Raw genomic sequence first — 6,945 nt, 5'->3', positions numbered from 1 at the left:
CATTGCGAGCTCAATTTTCAGAAATTTAAGGTATAAAAATCATAAACGTATTTTCATTTACAACTAAGACCATGTAAATTCCACTTTAATTTTGGTGCTGTTTTGTGAAATTTAATCATTGGTAGAGGGGATAATGTTACTCATAACCATTAGAACCCCTTCTGTTAAATATCATTGGCAAGGAGAAAAAAAAATGAAATGTACTTATTTCGACAATTAAGCCAGGCTTTCAATACTTTCAATACTTTGGTTGTAATAAAAACCGTAACTCAACGAACAAATGCTTTGGTCGACATTTATGTTATTGGATTCAATATGAATTCAATCCTTTTTTATTCCTATTTGCTATATTGATTGTTATTTACACTGTCTATCCCTTCACAGAATTTGCCCCTGTACATATTGGACTAGACAGCTATGTTAAGTACGGCTCCGTGTAAAAATCATGCAGACACTTACAGAAAAGGTGATTCATCGACCATCTTCAAATTCAATAAAATTGGGTTTAATATATTCATTTGGGTCTAAAATGAATATAAACAGTTGACTTTGTTATAATTCTTCTTTTTTTCATATAGCCAGGGATAAAGTACTTGAGGTGTAATTTTGTATAGATAGTGTGCAAATAATGCCTATTTCAGAAAAGAATATCTTTAAAAACCCAAGAAGATGTACAAAAACTTAATACATAGTTAAAGTAAAAATGGAAAGGCTTCATAAAAATTTACTTAAATATTTTTGTGCAAACAAAGTATTGAAAGATAAGGTATTTAAAATCGAGAATTCGTTATACTCTTTCAACTAGTTATCTCCCTTTGCAACTTTACCGAGGTGGCGCTAGTAAAAAAAATGGCAGCCTCCACTCGTGCTAAGCCGTACGCTGCAAAGTTATTTTGAAGCATCCTGTGATGTTTACGGCAAAAATATGTGTGAAGTGACATAAATTGGTTCAAAGGATTCGACAAAGACAGATTAGGCATAGTTTTGGCAAAGTATAGCCATGTGTCGTTTTGATTAGGTATTGACCATGTTGACGTTCTCCCAAATCTTAATGAAATCCGCCTACTGACACCATTATGATCTATCTCGGAAGTTTAACTTCTACGGTAATCCACCAGAGTCCTAGAGTAAACTCTCAGAGAGGGGTGGCAGTCCGATTTTGTCAGCTTACTCGACTTGGAGAGGGAAGATAATGTACATTTGGACAGTTACATTTGACCAGGTAAAATCAGGTTCCAGAACAATTTCTTAATTAAGATAATTAATTTTGTAGCTTGAAATAGCTATGTAGCTTTAATATGTTGACGGTGCTACTGTTAGGATGAAAGCATATACTTATCCATTTTCATTTAGATTAGACATGTAAATCTGCACGTGACATTCGGTGCGTATTAGATTCTGACCTCATATGACGTCGTTTGTATGTTGCTTTAGCAAACCGAAGCCTGAACAAGGCTGATTTCAATCAGTTTATGACTATCTTTCTGCAATAAACAAATAAATTCATTAAATCAAGACAACTTTATTATTCGTTTAACTTTTGTTGTTATTCCCGCGAGAATGATGCTTTAGAGTTTGTGTACAAGTGATGCATTGTGGGTCTAAATTACTGCGGTAAAAAATTCTATGGAATGAATGTGCAGTAGTCTGAATTTTCTCTTTGCCCAGGCATTGTCATCAGAGCTCGCAGTTACGTGCATTTTGGACCCTTGCTGCACTTGCCTATTAATCTATTCAAAATAGCTTGGTAAAGCTTTTTATATGCAAAAAGTATTTCACAAGTCCTATATGACAATGTATTATGAGTCTTTAATAAAAAGGAAAAATCATAGATACTTGTAGTATTGCAGCTGTTGAATACTTTTAATTAAGCAAAAGACGAATTTCCATTTTCTTAAGAGCTCAGGTACACTGCCGTTAATGGAAGGTAATTTTCAGCACAATGTTTTTGTCTCTACTCTAGAATACAATTAATTGAATGAGTCCCCATGGTTAAGGTTAACACAAATGAGAAACCACACACGGTTTTCGTCGATTTACTGCATACTTTATTTACTTCATCATAAAAAACAATAGATTTTCTTTTTTACTTTATACAGCCAAAATTGAAAGATTAGTTTCCAAAGACACTGCTCGATGCTCACATTTAAAATTGTAGTTTTAGACATAAATACAGTGAACTTTCAGATATCTGGATGCCAGATATCCGAATGCTTCAGTATTCAGACGATTTTTCATCGGAACGAAAATTTTTAACGTTATTTTGTCTTGTGTAACTGGTAATTATGACTTCACATATCTGGACAATTTGACTAGGAACCAAAGCGTCCGGATAAATGAGGTACCACTGTAGTTGTCATTACCGAACAAACCTTGTGACGTCTGCAAATACTTTTGATATTTGATTGAGGGGTTGATAATAAGTTTGCGGACCTTGTGCTGCTGTTTAAAACTATGTAAAGAAAACTGATAGCCAATTTACATGAAAATTAAGTGATGTGTCATCAGATAAATCTTGTCGTCTAGACCTGTATAAGTTACTGTGCACTGTATGAGGCATGAATAAGTATGATGGTATGGTTAAGGCAATGTTTGAAATAACTGTTGCTCAACTGCCTGAGATGCACAAATTTTGTCACAGGCAAACAGATTTGTAACAGATTACAGATTTGACACCCGACTGAAAATGAAAAACTTTTCAAAAACTTGACCTTGGTCATGACTTTTGAATGAAAAATAAAGGGCTTTCCTCATTGCAAAACCAAGGCACACATGTATCTTAAAAAATAGATAGAAAACTGGTTTAAGTAACAATCTTTTAAAATCTTCTCAAAACAGCAAATATGCCTCTGGTGATGATTAAAATAAATTGGTTAAGTTAAACTGATATGGAAAAGTCATTGAAAGCTTGAAGTAGAGTAGATTCAAGTTTATAACGCTGTTTAAATTTTACTATAGTTAAAACTGGAGACATATTGCAAATGATGAAAAATACACTAGTAGAAAAGATATTTCACAAACAGCAAAACTCGTTTACTACGAACACGGATATAGCGAATTCACGGATATAGCGAAGTTATTTTAGATCCCCAGCTATATGAATTTAACAAATTCCTTATATGGATATAACGAGTAATTGATGTAGCAAAGTAATTTCATAGGTCCCGGTGACTTTGTTATAACTTTGTTTTACTGTATTTTATTTCATAAATTAGTATTATTGTTTTTTAGATGAATTAACCCCATTTTATTTTCACAGAATGTATGCGATGGACTGCATCATGGTTTTGAAGGAAAAGGTTATACTATTTATTACAGACAGCAAGAAAACATCATTGAACACCACCAACTAATAAGACTCCAAAGGTGGGAGAATATATGTCATGCAACCATTTATAGATTTTTAATGAAATTACTGCATTATATAAACTTGATATTCCATGTAAAGTAATTTATAAAATCAAAATAACCATTTAGTACCTTAATAATAATGTAGCATAACCTAAAGAATTCTAAATTGATGAATGATAAGTACATACATGTATATTGTAATTATTATTTTAGGAATAATGGAAAATAAGATATTTAAAGCTGTCAAAAAGCAGAGATTAGAGTTCAGTGGATTCCATGATGGTACTTTGGATAATGTTAATCAGGCAGCAATTCTCTTCCCAAGGATCTTGAGTGCTTTTCGAAGAGGCTAATAAACAAAGGACAGTCACTTACTACAGAAGAGAAGCAGGGGAGATTAGTGATATTCTGAGTGGCATGACTGCACCTTACAAAGATGTAAAACTTTAAAAATTGTGTTTACATATACAATGATTATATGATGTGTATCTAGTAATCAATATTAATATGATTAATATTTTCAAATGTTTTTTTACATTTTACTGTTCATTAATGAAAAAAAATCTTGTGTTGTTTTTGAATTTGGAAATGTAAATGAATTTATTTTGAAACTTAACTTAATTCTTATTATTAAAATATGCAACTGGTGTGTGTACATGGTGTATATATTGGACTCTGACAAAAGATGATGCTACTTCTTTTTTGGTGAAATTATTAATCACAATGATTTTTATGCACATGATTTTTTTTAAATATTCCATAGGCCTATAGGGTATGGTATCTATGAAACCTATTCAGCCTTTTTGTTTGGCTATTTTTTTAAATCATAGATATATTTTATTTTCTTGATAACTGAATTCCTCAAAAATGATATTTTGGTTTTTTTTGTCAACATGAATTATCTCCCCCTTTCAGCTTGAAATTAGAAATAATACTGTAGATATAGATATAATTTGATTAATGAAAATAAATAATTGTGTTGTATTTGGTTTTGGAACTAAATTGTTTTGAAATGCTATTTATAATTTAACATGCATATAAAATATATACATGACATTTATTTGACCGTGAAGAAAAAGTGAATTTCCCATTTTTTGTATAAAACTCTTCAATGGCTTTTGGAAATTAATAATCAATTGCACAAAAATGTCTTTAATATTTTATTTGCCATAAGGTATGGTGTCTAGTAAATAAACACTGCCTTTCTGTTTGGCTGTAGTGTATTTTTTCTTTAAATTTTTTATCATATAGCTGAATTTAGCTGTAAATCCTTTAAAAAATTGAAAATTTCAGTTTTTCTCTAAATGGATTATCTCCCCTTTTCAGCTTAAAATTAAAAACTATTACTGGACGTGGTAATATTTGGATTAATTAAGAAAAGTAAATAATTTAATTGTATTTGAAAATGGAAATATAAAAAAATGGTTTTGAAATGCCATTTATTTTTTACATGCAAACATATATGGCATATATTGGACTGTGACAAAAAAAGTGAAATTACCATATTTGTACAAAATTCATCAGTTGTTTTGGGAAATTAATAATCACTTGCACAAAAATGTTTTAATAATTTTATTGAATTTAGACTATAGTCTCTATGAAACTAGTATGGCTTTTTAGTTTGGCTGTGGGGTTTTTAGAAATTTTTGATAATATAAATCCTAAAAAATGGATATTTTACATTTTTGCCAATATGGATTATCTCCCCTTTTTAGCTTAAAATTAGAACACATTACTGGTCATAGAAATATTTTGACTAGATATGGATAGTAACTACTTATGCTGTATTTTAATAAGAAATAAACATAAATGAGTTTTATTGTTTAGTTTTCTTTTCATTTAATCTTCATTATTGGTATTTTTGCCTGTTTTTAGAGGAAATTTCAGCCATTTTTTGACTAAAACAGTTTATCGGTTGCCATGGATACCAATGGCAGAATTAAAAAAAAAATTATAATTTTTTTTTGGAGTATCTTAGCATACTCTACCAACATGCAAAGTTTGAAGAAATTCTGAAACCCCCCATGAATCACCCTCTGCATGATTTTTACACGGAGCCGTATTTAAAACGCGAAATGTAATAACAACGCGAAATGTAATAAACATGGATTATTACCTTTGCGTTATTACATTTTGCGTCGAGATAAACACAAAATGTAATAACGCAAAATGTAATAACATGATTTTTAGATTATTACATTATGCGTTATTACATTTTGGGTCGAGATCAACGCAAAAATTTAATAACGTGCTTTTTTTGGTTACATTTTGCGTTATTTTATTTTTGCTCAGAATACAACGCAAAATGTAATGAAAAAATATGTAATAAAACATAATATAATTAATTTTTTGATTGCGTTTAACAATTTAAATATATATATGGGTAACCAACATGGGAAACACGCTGTAAAAATATTTAGAACTAAAACAATGAGACCAACGTTAGGGCTTTTACGGACATAAATACATCTAAATGTATCGTTTTTTTCTGACTCTGATTTTAGTTATATTGAATACACTCTACTTAATTATACAGAATTAATTTAACTTTGATTGGCATGTTTTTGATAGTCTTATCAAATTTCTTACCAATAACACATAATTTGTTTAATTACCAAAGATTGACCATAGGTTCATTAAAAGCTCTTGATATGCACGTTCGGCATGTAAACATTGGTTAACAAATTAGACGTGTATGTGTGTATCAAGCGAGGCGGGGCAGGAATAGGTTGGGATGTTTACTTCGTATGTTTATTTTTGCATTGTTGTGGACATGCAGAAACAATCCATTTTATTATAGGATGGAAAGAAAGAGAGAGATAGAATTTTGCTTTTGCTTGTTTACAATGCTGGAGATTTGCATGGAACAGTATGGTATCATTATTGTCAATAAACCCAAATAAACGCAATTGTCAATAAACAAAACCAAAAGCACACTGATCATACCCACCCTCCACAACCCTACCCACAGATGCACGTTTCTTATTTGCAACACCTATAATTTGAATACATTTATTAAACTGATTTTAAATATATGTAGCTAATTAAATCAATATATGATAAAATTTATTAATGTAAGAAATTGCATATATCTATTTTTTCCTTTTGTTTTATTTTCTTTTCATTGGCCACTACACTATTGTAAAATGTACTCAATATGGCTGACGAAAAAGTGTGTTATTGCATTTTGCGTTCCTGTCTTTTGCTTAATCTCGACGCAAAATGTAACAACGCAAAATGTAATAATCCAAAAATCGTGTTATAACATTTTACGTTATTACATTTTGCGTTGATCTCGACCCAAAATGTAATAATGCTCAAAAGTGTATTGTTACATTTAGCGTTATTGCATTCTGCGTCGAGATCAACGCAAAATCAATAACGCAAAATGTAATAATCCAGGTTTATTACATTTCGCGTTGTTATTACATTTCGCGTTGTAACAAAGCTACATGTAGTGATCTCATGTACTGTTACAAAATTCATTTTTGAGAATTCAGGGAAAGTTGTACTGGACAACAGGCTTTATGAAAATGCATTGCTCTTGAATTATGCTAAAACAGGCTTCTTTGACAATAGCTAAAAGAAATTGAA

The 6,945-nt window shown here is 30.6% G+C and overlaps 1 long non-coding RNA gene across 1 annotated transcript; it reads left to right on the top strand.

The window, feature by feature from the left end:
• The first annotated feature begins 1,088 nt into the window (after positions 1–1,088).
• On the top strand, positions 1,089–3,823 carry LOC134248493 (uncharacterized). Its single transcript, XR_009988062.1, has 3 exons — positions 1,089–1,222; positions 3,260–3,366; positions 3,565–3,823. It is a non-coding gene; the product is annotated as an uncharacterized LOC134248493 (long non-coding RNA).
• Positions 3,824–6,945: the final 3,122 nt, after the last annotated feature.

The sequence above is a fragment of the Saccostrea cucullata genome, unplaced genomic scaffold (assembly GCF_032062105.1).
Source record: "Saccostrea cucullata isolate Sc308-1 unplaced genomic scaffold, CSIRO_AGI_Scuc_v1 ctg1937, whole genome shotgun sequence".
Classification (NCBI taxonomy): Eukaryota; Metazoa; Mollusca; class Bivalvia; order Ostreida; family Ostreidae; genus Saccostrea; species Saccostrea cuccullata.
The sequence above is the reverse complement of the archived record's forward strand: the minus strand, read 5'-3'. Positions and strand labels throughout refer to the sequence as shown.